The sequence below is a fragment of the Lycorma delicatula genome, chromosome 5, assembly GCF_047948215.1.
Source record: "Lycorma delicatula isolate Av1 chromosome 5, ASM4794821v1, whole genome shotgun sequence".
Lineage (NCBI taxonomy): Eukaryota > Metazoa > Arthropoda > Insecta > Hemiptera > Fulgoridae > Lycorma > Lycorma delicatula.
Genome location: NC_134459.1, coordinates 155044810 through 155061158, shown reverse-complemented (window position 1 = coordinate 155061158; position 16349 = coordinate 155044810). Strand labels below are relative to the sequence as shown.

The 16349-nt window shown below is 28.2% G+C and overlaps 2 protein-coding genes across 4 annotated transcripts in view; one reads left to right on the top strand and one right to left on the bottom strand.

The window, feature by feature from the left end:
- LOC142325508 (triacylglycerol hydrolase DDHD2-like) overlaps positions 1–16349 on the bottom strand; it is a 182505-nt gene that overhangs the window by 90944 nt on the left and 75212 nt on the right. The window lies entirely within an intron of this gene.
- The window catches only part of LOC142325509 (uncharacterized), a 102231-nt gene that overhangs the window by 26076 nt on the left and 59806 nt on the right, over positions 1–16349 (top strand). The gene's annotated exons all lie outside the window — the stretch shown is intronic.

Genomic DNA, 16349 nt, shown 5'->3' with positions numbered 1-16349 from the left:
TTGTACTCTAAGGATTTAGTACGGTTTTATTTCATAGAGGGAGCAGAAAGCAGGGCTAAATGCTTCGCGAACCGAGAATCGCTAACGAACCGTTTCTGACCTATGTTTATATGAACTTTTTTCTTAGTTTTGGCTACATAATCATCTCCCGAGAGATTGCCTTGCAATTAGGAATCACTCCGGATAAAATGTACCTTAAAGAATGATTGGATTAAACACTAATACAGTATTGCGCATGATCAGCTGTTGATACTTTATTGCCAACTTTGAAATAATAATTTTTCAAATAATATATTGTATTTCTGATTAATGAAGAAATTATTATCTATTTATCTTTATTTTACAGTTGACGCGTAATTTCAGGTTTTAAAAGTTTTTTAACAGTAAATTTTGTTTTAACATATTTTTCACGTCACCAAAAAAGAATTTGGTTTTTGTTTACATTAAATAAGTACTTTTATGACAAATGTAGTAACGTACTGTTTTTAAATAAAATATGAATTTTTCTAACTTTTCTTTGTTTTATTCAACTTATGCTACACCATTTTGTTCAGAACTAAATTCTCTATAATTATTTCTTAATAGTTTAACGTGTTTATTACCCATTTAACAAAGTTATTGTACTTCAAACATAAAAAAAGGGTCTTTTACCTCAATTTATTGTTTTTGAAACTAGATTTCTCAAAAACTACTGCAAATACAGTTCTGGGACCTATTATATTCGATTTTTCAGGTTAAAAACAATAAGAGATCACTAACTCCCTTAATTAACGTCCTAAAAATTTCAGTACGATCTCATTTTACTAGGATAGCTGAAACCCGAGCAAAATCTACCAATAGCCGTAACTCGCAAACGAAGCATTTTAGGACATGTTTATATGTACTTTTCCATTATTTTCACGAGAAGAATAGATTATGAAAATCCCGGGAGAATTTCGTGATATATTTTGTATACATATATACAATATATGATTAAAAATGTTTAAGTGTAATTTAGGATGGTGAAAGGACAAAGTTTATTCTACCGTTTAATTATTTAAAATGACTTACGATATACCATTTTATTTTAAAGTAATTCCTATTTCAGCTTTCAATAACAGAATTGGGTAGGAATTATTTATGCAGTGAAACATCCGTTTTAACAATATTATTATCGACCAAATACAGTTTCATAATTTCCAATTAACATGGAAAAAGTGTTATGAATGAAAGAAGAATCATCGTTAGAACTGGTGAAAATCTCGTTTTTCTGAAAGAAAAGCGTACAAATGCTTCAGTAGTCGACATACTTGTACAGGCAAGTAGATGATCTAGTGCATAACATTTGCGATGTGCCTCTTTTCTAACAAATAGTTGAGATTCCCAACTTTTAATAGAACAATTTCTTTTTTCACTAATCTTTTTCAATCCCGTTATTAATTAAATTATAAAATTATATATTTACCGTAATTACAGTACAAAAAACCATTTTTATTGACATAGAAATATAAAAAAACAGCATAAAAAACAGTCTTTATTTACAGCCGCCATATTAAAACCGATCTTCCGAACATTTAAAAAAATATTAAAACGTTAGATTAAACTTCCTTTTTTAATATACTTAAATATCAATTTTTTATACGATCTCGATACGGAACATCGAAACCACATTACATGAAAAAAAAAAAATAACACCCGGTGAAAAAACGTATACATTTTATACATAAACCGTATTCTTTTTAAAAAAATATTACTAAAATTATTAACAATTTCCCAGAAAATAGCTATATATAAAACTAAGTGGGAAACTTTATTTCCTCCGAATATAACTTGTCACTTTTCATTTCGTGATAAATATTACAAAAAGGTCCTTTAATATCAATGGTTATACTTGCTTGTGTTTAAATCTTTCGTGAAATATTCATTTTTTTATTAATTTAATACCAAAATAACAAAATCGTTTCACTTTTAATAAATAATATTCTGATATTTGAATATTTAGCTAGCAATTATATTCTTTTTGTCACACAAATATGTAGGTTAACGTAGGCTTATAATTTAATTATTTCATTACCTTGAAATAAATAATTAAAAAACCAATAAGAAGAATTCAAGTACAAAATTTGCGAATAATAGAAAGACGAGCAGCATAAAAAAACAATAATCAAGGTGAATAATACTTAAATTTGGAAAATAAAAATTTATAATAGAAATAAAACAATAAGTATTTCGTTACTGAAAAAATCAAAGTCAAAGCCAGCATAACGAATCACGTGGTACCGATACGATCATAATAGGCCTGCCTACCTACCGATACTACGTGTTAACGATTATGCGATGTGATGCACGGCACAAAACAATACGAATGATTGCTTCATAAATAAAAAAATAATGCTGTGTGATAATGAAACCAGGTGATCGGCACACACGGCAACGCAATGTCACGTATTGTACAAATAGTTATGTAGTAATACTTAAGTTAATTTAAATGACTCAAATGCATTTTTAAATGTAGAACGGAAAGTATAATATCGATACCGTACTCGCCTAAACAATAAATTTACAATAAAGAATAATAATATTAATAAAGGTGTAGCTTAATACAGATAAGGGAAGTGTGTTTATATTTTTAAAAAGGAAATACAGGTTTCTATAACAAATAACAGTTTAAAAATAAAGGCAACACGGTTTAATTAAAATCTACAATAGAAATATCACACCTCTGTTTAACATTTAAATGATAATATTTCCGTTAAAAAGGTTAAACGTTTAGGATTATCCGAATAAACAACGTGCCCCCATCTTTAACATAATATTAACATTTATTACTTTTATCTTTCTCCACAACCGAAATAAAAACTCGAATTTTAAAGAGATTTAAAAAAATGGAGACCTCAATTCAACTCTCTTTCTCTCTCTCTCTCTTATATATATTTGCCGATTGCACAATATCTATAAGGGAAGGTAAAACCGGCGGAAAAAATTGCTGATATCACGGTTTTCTCAAATTTTGACGTTTCAAGACTCCCTCAGTCAAAAAACAAAAAGGCTATAGAAATTTCCGGAAGATACACGTGAGTTGGCCTGTAAAATATATATATATATATATATATATATATATATACATATATTTACTATAGAAATGAACCGATGTCGGGAGAGTAATTTTTTATTCTGTAGAGGAAGTTCCTCTATAAAACAGCAGTATCGATTTTAAGCGTACATTTTTTAACTAAAAAATGACACGATTTACATAAACAATTTTAAGATTTTTTTTTTTTTATTAGATAAAATTGCTTAACATTGAATAATTATAGGAAATGACAAAAACATTTTAGTCGTTTTAATATCAAAATACTTTTAAAGCGAAAATTCAAGAACTAAGGGGGGTTAATAATATAATGAGCCTTAGCTCGCATTCGGTATTAATCTCAAACAAGTCTTTCTGCACTCATTTTCTTGATTTCCTTTACATTTATATCGAATTCAGGCGACATTTTTGTACGGCTATTCATTCTTTCATTAAAAAAAAAACAAAATTGTAACAAAATAAACAACATTACATAAAATAATAATAATAATTAAAAATAGTAATGGTTTAACTCTTTAGATTTTGACTTTAGAAGTCAGGCCAAATTAACTGAGATTATGTAGTTGGTTTTAATTTTTCGCCGACTTCTGCAAGACGAAATTGAAAAAAAAAAATACTATCTATTTTACAGGAAATAACGTTATTACGGCTGCAGCAGCTTAGTTCTAAGGAAAAGTATAACGGTCGGCTAAAAGTTTTGGTATTAGGGTTTGCAAATGCTGACATTTCAAGACTAAAAAACACATAAATGGTTGTATAAATTTCCGGAAGATGTACGTGAGTTGGTTGGTATTATGATTCATACATTCGGACTGGCTCAACATTAAATCTTCAAAAATGCCTCAAACTTACGGAACATTGATGGTATTAAATTTTCGACAAAATTAAAAGAAAGGAAGGGGGTAGTTTTTGCCATCATGAATTTCTGTATAGTGGTCATGAACAACTGAGCTTTAGTAAGATGAAAGTACTTATTAAGTTAGTTGAAATCCCAAAATTTTAAATCAATCGGATCCTGTGAGGAGATATCAAACATTACATCTAAACAGTTTTTTCTCATATCTCAAAAACTCGTAGACCAACAAAGTTGAAATTTGACGTAAATATTTGGATATTTATATAATTATCCCACCTTTGGCCTGATTTTCGATCCTATTGGGGAAGACTGCAGCACGGTACCCGTATTTTTTAGTAAATTAAAACCTTTTACTTAGCCTTGTTGAAAAAATACTGCACTAAATCGAGTCAACTTACTGAAATAAATAATAACTTTTAACAAATAAACTTTTAAGTTTTCAAAATACAGGATGCTGGATTGAAGTCGTCTTGAAAACATTTTTTTTTAAGTATTAAAGATTGAAATTCAACTTTATCATATGATACTGATTAAGGCAATATAGAAATTAAAAAAAAAGGAGTACCCAAGAAACTCGAATTACGAATTTAGAAACTTTTTGATTTTCTTATAATTTGTGTTTTGTCTGTTTTCTTTATCTGTTTTTCAAGTTGTGTTATTAAAAAAAATGTTATATGAGATAGATGTTATATAAAATGTTATAAAATGTTATATAAATGTTATATAAAATGAGGGTCAGACAAATGGTATCCAGATTTATTTTATTTACTTTTTTTTCTCTTTTTTTTTATAAAATAAGTGACCATGAACTGGGAGTCAAAGTATTTTACTAAGAATTTTGATTTTTTTTTCAATTATGCCTTTAATATTAAAAATATTTTTAACATAAAAACGTCACTTGATGAAGGAAGTCAAATCATATCCAATATTTTTTATTGCATATTTTGATCTTGTTCGCAACTGTAGTCTAAATATTGCATAATAAATTAATATTTTAAAATTATACCGTTTATTTAAAATAAAGATATGTCAAAAGCAAAACCGAGAAATTCATACAATCCTTTACCGAATTTATTAATTTTTATTACGACTATTTTTGAAGAGCGGTTATTCTTTTTTTTAGAGTTCATTTTATTCTAATTACTAAGCATTTTTTTCTATCAAATGTAACCGACTTTACGATGAAAAAATATAATAGAGTATATTACTTTTGTGAACCTCGAAATAAACCTAATTTTAAAACGTAATCTTTTGGTTTTACCCTTTAAAAAAATGTTAAGTTTAAAGATAAATAGATTATTATTCAGATGGGTCAAGGGCACTGCATAAAAAATGTTAAGGTATCATGATACCGGGAAGCATTTAATAATTTTTTTTTGGCGCGAATAAAGGACAGACGACAAAGTAACAGGCAATTATTTATACAACAGATAAGCACGCGTGCGCACACGTTTAGAATTAAAATTATACACTGGTAGTAACGCATATAAAACGACCGACTGGATGAATCAATTTCTTCTATACACGTTAATATGGCCAATAAAAATCAAAGTGAAAAGACAAAATAGAGACAACTGCCAAACAGTAAGAGGAATTTGTTCAAGGCAACAGAGACCTAAATATAGGATGCATATACAAAAACTACATCTATTAAAAGTACATCACACGACCGCTACCTGATCCTAGTTTTAAAATTGTTTCTGAGGTTCATAGGACTTAATCTGTCGTACTACTGCAAGATTACTGTACAGCTATGAGAAATTACAAAAGTAACGGATGTTTATTGTTTAAAAAATAATTATTACCTAATATTACAAAAAAATTAACAAAAGTTATATCGGTTATAATTAAATATTGTTGAAGACAAAAAAATCATTTTTTGTCGTTGATTTACCAATTATTTGACCGGTTTTAAGCTATTTTCCATCCCTTTCTGATCTGTGCTAATCTTTTATTAAAGAAAGGCCTTAAAATTTGGCAAAAACATCAAATTTTTAATTTGAAGCTATGACTTTCATATATATAATCTTACATATTACTATCAAAACTTGTCAAATCCATTCTGAGATACCGTCCTAAAATTATTTTTTACCTTTTAGTGCGTTTAATTTAATAGCGGTGTTTGAAATTTTTTTTAATATATTTTTTATTTTCTACATTTCAGGGCATTTAATATAAGAGCGGTTTTTAAAAAGTTTTTTTTTATATATTATTTATTTTATACATTTTAGTCTTCATAAATTTATATTATACAGCTGCGCTAGCGCACAGATTTGAGAGTATTTAGCGAAAGATCGGATCTGTACGTTTTACGGTGGGTGAGTGCAATCAAAACATACGTCTAAACGATTTAATTTTCGGATAACCAAGATCCGGTCGATCAAGAGTGTACCCGATGCGTTAAACAGTTAGCGCTAGACCTGCTCATACATACGCCGTTTGAATCGTGAAAATCGGACGAACGGTTGCCGAGATATTACGGTACCCATATATCGTACCCCTCCCAAATTTCCGAACGGCGCCCCGGGGGCACTTGAAAATATTATCATACGGCGGGTACTACTGGGAGTGGATGGGGTTATCGTCCAAGGGGGTCAAACATTTTTTCAGAGTGGTAGGATCGACCGTTTAAGAGATATTTGCGATTTTCGTCCGAAAATTCGGATCCGGTTAAAAAGTACTAAATTTTCCCAAAACTTCGATATATATATATACACGATATATCGTTATATGATAATATAACAAGTTCACACCTCACCACAACGAGACGTACTAACGAATCGAGATTTTCCGCTAGTGATAGGTGCATACGGTGCTACGCTAAGGGAGACGCACAGATAGATACACATACAAATGCCATTTAGTAGTGTAGAGTTATTACTTTTTTCTCCCGCAACAAAGACTATCTTAATTTGTATTGTTTATCGATCTTAAACATAGTTTACCGTGCGTTAAACGCATTAATACCGTGCGTGTGTATGTTGTGTAACTGATGATGAACTGTTGTTGAATTCGAACTGTTTTTTAGATTACTGTATTCAGATTTTGTTGTTTGATATGCAATTTCGACGAGTCACTAATAACTTTATTGTCGATGCGACTATAAAAAAGAATGAAAGTACATTTCAAAAGATACTAAATAAGGCCGTTAATTTAATTTGGACAATGAACCTTTTAATAGATTACAGTAAATTTTGAAAAGAATATCTGAATGGATTATTAAAGATAAAGATAACATAAACAAGATGTACCCATGCGCATTGCAGAGAATTTGAAAAAATATATATATCCACGACGTATTTCCCATTGTAATTGCAAGTTTTCATTTATTTTAAATATAATCGTAATATTAATAATTACGTCAATGCCGATGTCGTTATTAATATATTTATCATATTATTTATTATTCAAATTAAAGATGAACAATAAAGATGTCGAAACAACACATCATTTTATTTTTAATAACTTTTTCATTTTAACCAGAATTATTACGAAAACATAAAATATTGCACCAACGTACTACAAATGCCCTTGTAATCTATTTTAATAGCACGTTTATGATCCAGCATTATTCGCGATTTTTCCCATCAAAGCAAAATCATTTTCCACGACAATAAAGAATACAGTTCGTACAACGAACGATGAAGCCTGGGAATACTGATCCGAGTATTTATTCAGTGGGAAATTATAAAAAAATTGTTTTTTTTTTTCAAAATTCCATTAAACTCGTTTTAAAGTTTATTTTTCAATAAATTTTAGATTCGTAGAAAAATAATATACAAATTAATATAATATAAAAGTTAACCTAATTTTTTAGACTGATTAAAAAAAAAAAATACTTGGCCGATGTTTTACCCGAAGTTTTGAAACCGTTATCTGAAATCATCCAACTAAATTGTAATTCTAGAATATGTGCGTGCACCGGTTTTCATAAAACAGGTATCAAACGATCAATCTCGACCATGTGACTGAAACTTATTCTATGAAAATTTGAGAATGTAAAAAAATAATGAAGTACGGTAGACATTTTCTTCGACCCGAAAAACCAAAATTGTTTTTTAATGATATCCAAATAAAAATGTTAGAAAAGAGAATTAAAGCCCGACTGCATATTGTTTAAATTCACATATAGTATAGGGTTCGTAAAAATATTGAGCAAACAAAATAATTTTTAAAGATTAAAAGAAAATTATTAAAATAATCGTAAAAACAATAAACTTAAAATAAATTTTAAGATAATTTATAAATAATAAAAAATAATTTAATGAATTAAAATTAAATCAAGGAAATTCATTAAAAAAAATTTTAGATTAGTCATAATGTTATTAATTTAACGTCAATTTTTTTGTTATTTACTTTTTACCTGCTGAGTTGAAACAGTGTATAGAATCCATTGTTTCACAATAAAGAAGGTATATTGATTTGTTACTTTATCTATCCCAGCCTTTGAGAACAGGTGAGTTACAAAAGGCACTAGTCACCGTTGCTTTCTTTGAGAGTAATGATATTTAATACAGGACCTAGCTAGTTAATATGCAAGTATATATCTGGATTAATGAAAAAAAAAAAAAACAACAGGAAACCACTTCACTTAACATTTTCCTTGATAAGCCTGGCGTAGGATGGTTGTTATGTTGACAAAATAGCTGTGTAATTTTTAATGGGAATGATTTTTGTCTCGCGTGAAACTGTCTCTATAATAATAATACTTATTATTGTTGCACCTAACATATTTACGTCATTAATTTAACGGGTAAAATAAATTCAATTAATGTGATTGGAATACTTATTACTAAATGAATTTTAAAATACTCAATTTTCAAGAATAATATAACAATCAATTCGTTTATGTTACAAAAGACGTAACTGTCGGAGATTCAACCGGCTATTCCACCATCTCCGTAAAACGCCTCCGATTAACCGATTCAAAAGACGTAAATTAACAGCAAACTGTAGACCGATGTGTCCAGTGATTATGAATTTGTACCTAAAAGAGTCAAAGATAATAATAATAAATTAGACGTAATAACAACGAATTTTTCTTCTACTTACCAAGGATTTAATTTCCTTCGACTATTTAAAATTAAAAAAAATATCGCGATTTGAATACCGCTAGGCTTTTTCAATCGGCAAACAATGAACAATTTTATTGTCGTCGCATGCTCTCAGTTTAACTAATACAAATCAAGGATTAAATGTAAAATATGATTTTACAACTGAAAATCTAGCGATTACTATCTCTATGAAATAAAAAAAAATTAAAATTTTGATAATAATGGTATGGTGAAACGGGTAGCGCTATTAATTTTTGTATAATTTCTTGTTATTTAGGCAAACACCATTAAATTTATATTACGCGCATTATTTATGTTAATGAAATAGAAAATACCACTCTGGAATTACAGAATGATTTCCGATTAACAATAAACAGAAAACGTATGCCGGTTGAGATTGTCTATAAAATCGCGATCGGAAAGTACTACAAGTCTGTTCATCTGAAGCACGAATATCGTCCGCTGTGAAGCATACTTGTACTCGAATCGCGCAATATTGCAATGATCATCGGGGTTATAAGGATGTAATATGATCACCAGTACGAGATAATTATATGACCGAGAAAGAATAAATACTGAGATCTAAGTTCTCGTTTCGTGTATAGGTAAAAATACATTCGTTTCTGATGTCGCAAATTATTTTAATTTTTGCTCCGGTTACTTAGTAAATTGTTGGAAGTATCAAAAAAAGAAAACACCAAAATGAAAGAAAAATCATTTTCAGGCTACATAATCCCGCCAATAGAAATCATATATTTTCTTATTTCTCCTATTTTCAGACTAAAAATCTTTTAAAACAATATAAATAATGTGCTGACAGTAAATGTGTTTTTTTTCTTCTGTAGCCTATTCGAATTCTTTTTGTGTAAACTAGTTTTTATTTGTTATATAAATCGGTTTGAAAAAAGATTATCTAAAAAATGCGATAAACACTAACTGAAATTTCCTTATTCATTCTTTCTTGTATCGCAACGGTTATAACACAATTAAAAATGTAATTTTTTTTTCAGTTTCCAAAAGATATAGCGAAGCAGCTTAAAAATTACATCATAGTTAATTAATCAAAAAGTAAAGAAAACTTGACATTTTAAAACAAGAGAAGTGTTTTCAGTAAAATAATATTTAATGTAAAATACTTCTACTTTAATTCAACCTGTTAATTTCTTACTTAAGCCTCAACTGCAAGTTAACATATTTGCATTGTACGTAATTTTTAACAAAAAACAAAAAATTACATTAAAATAAGACGAATTTAACCTCACCGGGTTAACTGAAGCAAACACAGATAAAAATCTGCTTCCGTTAAAACTCGAAACAGAATAAATGATTTATTTATTTGTAGTTTAGTTTTGAAATTTTACTAACTTCTCTACCATGCAGTGCTTTTATACAAGAATAATAATAAAACAAAGATTAAGTTTTTTACAGCGTAGTAAAGCCGGATAAAAAGCATACCGACTGAGCACAGTGAGTTTAAATTACATAAACGACTTTTTCATGTTAAGAGAATAAATGTCACATTAAAAATCTAATTTCTCAAACATGGTACCGCTGATACGTTAAATAAATAAATTAACAATTAATAAAATCCACCTTACCAGTGATATGTTCTCTAGATCTTTCGGCTTACTTAGAAACCATCATCAGGAGCTAAAATTAATGCATTAACTTCAAAGTTTAAAAAAATCATAGTTAAAATTTAAAAAGTCACGACTGTCCCGGTCCTATTAGGAATATTCCTTCAGTATACTAATAGAATCGCGACAGTTATGACTGTTTTTAAATTTTAACTATGATTTTTTAAACTTTGACTTTAATGCATTAACTTTAACTCCAGATGATGGGTTCCAAGTAAGCCGAAAGATCTAGAGAGGATATCAACGTGCTGGTAAGGTGGATTTTATTAATTGTTAATTTATTTATTAAAAATCTATTTAAACCAAAATCTTGATTAAAATATAATCCTAAACAGAAAAGCATAGGGTATTTAACAAAAACAAGTCGACGTAGCGTGTTTTTCAAGACTACGTGAAAATACAACTCTATATTAGTACTGTATGGTGAATGGAACATTATTAATTTGTCAGTTTTATGCAGAATATATAATAGAAGTAAAGTAAGAAAAACGTGTTAAATTAGACCTCTTTCCTCACCAAGAAAATTAATAATTTTAGAATCATGAGGATAGTAAAAAAGAAAGAGTGAATTACTCCTCCTAGAAATTATGCATGCTAAACAGTCGATTTATCTGAAGATCGTACTAAAATTCGAATACTTTTTTCCTTTATTAACGGTTGAATTATTTCCATATAATATTTCTAAAACGAATTATTGTACGCGAATAAATTCAAAATATAACGAGCCTAATGAAAGTTCATGTACCATTTATAATTCTTTGCTGACAAAATGCGTGGTAATACAGGCTTCATGTTTCACGTACGGATTATCTAATAGAATACATATGTAAATGTTGACATAAATATAATTTTCTCATTTAAAAATAACTAAATATAAGTCTGTCAGGAGCGTTGAGATGTGTTTAACTTAAAATATCGTGAAATTATCTGTATTAAATAAAGATATATTTCTGAAATATAAACGCAATTTCTCTTAACAACAGATATAAGCTAATGTGTCCCCTTTAAATCAATTTTCAATGCATACAAAAAATTTTTATGCAATAGAACAAATAAATAAATTAATTGAACTACAAACAATACTAAAATAAATATATAAAACCGTGTTTGTAAAAACATGCATATACAATCAGGGAATTTTGAGGCTTACCATTTTTTTTTCTAGAAAAACAATAAGCTGTACGCTGTTTTTTCTTCGTTAATTTGTAATTCAGTTCACGCTGTACTCAAGGAGACGTCAAAATGTTTAATTGCACAAGTTTTGTAAGTTTTGTTTTGAAAAATTTCGCATGAAAACACAAAAAATAGATAGATTAAAATACATAATACGTAAATATGGTATTCTTGAATTCAAAATAAAGACATTGAAAACTTTAGTAACCGACAGCAAGTGACGATATGAATAACTCAATGAAGTATAAATTCTGTCCTTGTCAATCAATCACAAATCACGTGACCTTAAGAAAATTAAAAAAAAATAACTAATGTTAAGCAAAAGTTTAAGGTTAGTTTATTTTTAAATTTAATTACAAAATTATGTTATTAATACTAAATAAAAGAAAATATGTTAATGAAAACAACCGCATCTTACTAATAAAGAAACACAAGTGTTTGTTTTCCTATTTATCAGCAACAGTTACTTAAAACTCGTCACTACATTTTTTTTTTGTTTTTTAATTAATCGGAAATCATTAAAATTAACAAGAGGAATTTATTAAATAAAGAAAATGATAACCGATCTGTCAGTATTTGCAAACGATCTCAATTAATTTAATTCTTTTCAGATAAGAAAAATATGTTGATTTTATACAAAATAAAAAGCTGCTACAGAATAAACATATAACTTTTTTTTTATTTAGAAAAATAAAAATAAATATACAATTTAGAAACAAATCAGTACTTCTTTATGTTTATTTTAACAGAAATATTTCCGGGTTCAGTGTTTGTAACTTATCCCTGGTAAGGGTAATATAATACAGCAGATGTATAAGTAACATATTAAAATGCATTATTTATATAATATTTATTTAATGAGAAAAAAGCTCATAGAATATACATGTCTCACAGGGACTAATAAAGTGAAATGTTCCAGACGTAAAGGGTAGCACTGCATAAGTTTGAATTTTTCTAGATATATATATGTAGTATTATAGACGTTAATTTACCACTAAATTAATAACGTATACAATTAAATTATAGGTTAATACAAAAAAAAGTTACGTTTTGTTGTGCAGTATTTAATTATACAGCAAAAATATACTAACAACAAAAATATGGAAGTGAATGAATAAAATCTTTAGTTGTTAAGGAAAATCGATTTAGACGTTTTACTAGGGTGTTATTTTTTTATTTTGTTGAATTTATGGTTACTAAACTTTAAGTTATTATTTCATTATAATAATCAAGAATTTCATTATAACTTCGCTGGTAAGAGTCCACAGAACTAGACGGCACGGCGAAGTCAACGAACTATGTTACAGTTCTAAACATGACCTAACCTAAACGTAATAACCCACCGGGTTGGTCTAGTGGTAAACGCGTCTTCCCAAATCAGCTGATTTGGATGTCGAAAGTTCCAGCGTTGAAGTCCTAGTAAAGCCAGTTATTTTTACACGGATTTGAATACTAGATCGTGGATACCGGTGTTCTTTGGTGGTTGGGTCTCAATTAACCACACATCTCAGAAAATGGTCAACCTGAGACTGTACAAGACTACACTTCACTTACACTCATACATATCATCCTCACTCATCTTTTGAAGTATTATCTAAATGCTAGGTCCCGGAGGCTAAACAGAAAAAAAAGAAACCTAAAAGTGAAATAAAAATGGAGAAAAAATAAAAAAATAACAAAGAAAACATTATATTTCAGTTCAATTACATCTGTAATAAAGAATTCTTTCAAAAAATACCTCGAATTTTATAAGACAAGGTTTTTTCTTTCATTTGAAGAACCGCGGGACTCGAATATGTCACTTTTCTTCAAAAAGGTGGATTTACGAATCGCGCCGCTAGGTAGCAGTAGTTGAAATACTAGGCATTAGTACGTGAAATACTACTAGTACTAGGTAGCGTACAAAAACTTGATAATGTACTGAAATAATAAAATGTAAAAGAAAATATACTACAGCTTGTTTTAATAGTAAATGCTCTTACGTAAATTAAAGTGCTGAACATGAAACAGTTTTTTAAATCCCATCACTTCATTAAAATTAAAAAAAAAAAATATATATTAGTTTACAAGAAGAGATTATAGCTACTAATAAAGCAAAACAAAAAAACACGAGAAATAGGAAAGTGTTGCAAATGTGACGACAAAGAATTGTTAAATAAAACAGAAATAAATTCGACGGGTAAAATTTTTATTCTACAATTAGAACTATTTGAACTAATCGATGGAGAAATAAAAAAAAGTTCATTTAACAATAATATAAAGAGTGTGTCCACGGAAAAGATAATAATCGAGGGTTACACTTACAAAGTAACAAGTGCAATATTACATCACGGATTTTCGATTCGTGAAGGTCATTAAAGTAGTTTTATTAAAAAAGGAAAAATATGGTATGAAGTGAATAACATGACTAGCATAAAAAAAAACACAAAAAAAAAAAACAAAATTGACCTAGAAATTCACAATATATATTTGTTTGTTCTAGAAAGGCAATAAATTTTAATAAATCTATAAGATAATCAATTCATAAAAAAAATTAAAGTAATTAACAAAACGCAGTGACATCAAAAAACAAAAATTTCTGTAATATAAATAAAACTGTTTTTTAACAAAATGATACTGTTATCAAAAAAGGTAAGACTACATTTCTATAGTCAAAACCTGTTATTAATTTAGAATTTAAAAAAAAAATATGTTAAATATATGTAATAGACAATAGATATATAATAATAGCTAATGAACAGTGTTTAAGCGATCCATATAAGCAAAAACTAAAACAATTTTTTATAAAATTCTTACCGACCCGATTTCATTTATTAAATAACGAAATCGGGCCTGTAAGTTTTATAATAAATTTTTCTATTTTTTTGCTTATTACATGAAACGCTTAAACATAGTTTTTTATGTTATTATATATCTATTGTCTATTACATATATTTAACAGTATTTTTTTTTTTAATTCTAAATTAATAACAGATTTTGTTAATAGAAATGTAGTGTCTTACCGTTTTTGATATCAGTATAATTTTGTTAAAAACAGTTTTATTTATACTACAGAAATTTTGTTTTTGAACCCTGAATAAATGATATCCGCGTATATTTACAAATGATGACTCTTACCGTACGGTTTACAATTTCATTGTTATTTTTTGGCATTACACGATATAAGCAACACAAAAATCTTTTAAAACGGTTTGCTAGTGAAGTTCCTACGTTCAGAAATATAATAAATCAAACTAAAACGAAATATAATTAATATTTGTTGATCCTGAAAAAAGAATTAACAATAATAAAATGATGGGATGATAATGAAAGAGACTATGTACGAAAATGTTTTTAGCGGTCTACTTATATCGAAAAGATAATGCAATAGTGTGACGTCAAAATCATAAAAAACGAGTCCAGTTTACGTACCACCTTGAACAGTGCATCAACGTGGCCTTTATTAAGGAATTGTGCACTCTGGCCAGACGATGAAGGAATGAGTTGTGCCTACTTTCGTTATTTCATTCTCTTGGACAGCACCGAAGATTTTATAACACCTCTAAAAATATGGAAACTGAAGTAATTAAAAAAAAAAAAACAAATTGGCTGGTAAACCAATCAGATAAGACAAAAGGAAATAATAAATAAATATTCTACCCGGATATAATAGAAAAGTAAACTGTTACATAAATTTGGATTTATATTGAGAAGATCGTAAGACGGTATAAAAAAGGAGAAAAGACTGAATGAAATTAAGGTAGGTGGAATGAATTGAAAAAGATCTTAAAACAATAAATCGAATAACGGCATGAGGCTGAGAAGGGATAAATGCATGTTGAGAAGTCTAAAGAACCTTTTGAGTTTTTTGTTACCTTAAGTATGAATGTTTTTACCTATCACAAGTTTACTTTAGATGTAAAATTCTTTTAATTTCTTTTTCACTTTAAAGCCAAATTTGATGTATTTGGTAACTGAGTTTCCTAGATAAATAGAGCTGATCTATTTATTTTTTTTCACTTTATTAGATACTATTTTTACATTTGGTGTAGAATTTACTTTCAGATTAATATTTTAAGTTTTAAAAAAATTTCGATAAAAACGTTAAACATTTAAGCTATCATAACATGTTAAATGTTACGATGTCAACGAAGCGGTTAGTTGCATTTTTTATCAGCTGATTTCACTTAATTTTTATTAGAATATACATAGAGCAACTTCAAAATAATTCAAACAGATTGAACGACAAACCGTAGCGTATCCGTATTCATACACTGATTGTAAAATACTCATTCTGATTGATACATTTACTACAATATGAAATTTTTTAACTTCAACGGAGGAACAATGACTAATTAATCACAGCGTCTTCTTAGAATTTCACCCCCACTTCACGAAACGCTCTTGAAGTGTTCCCTATAGATAACTAAAACAAGACAAGACAATACTTATACTGCAACACAACATTTTAGCCGAACTGCATCTATTCATTGTTTGAAAAGACGAGAATAACGATAGACTAAGAGGAATTGTTAATTGTATTTCTTATGGACTAGGGATTTTCCTGTGAAATTTATAAT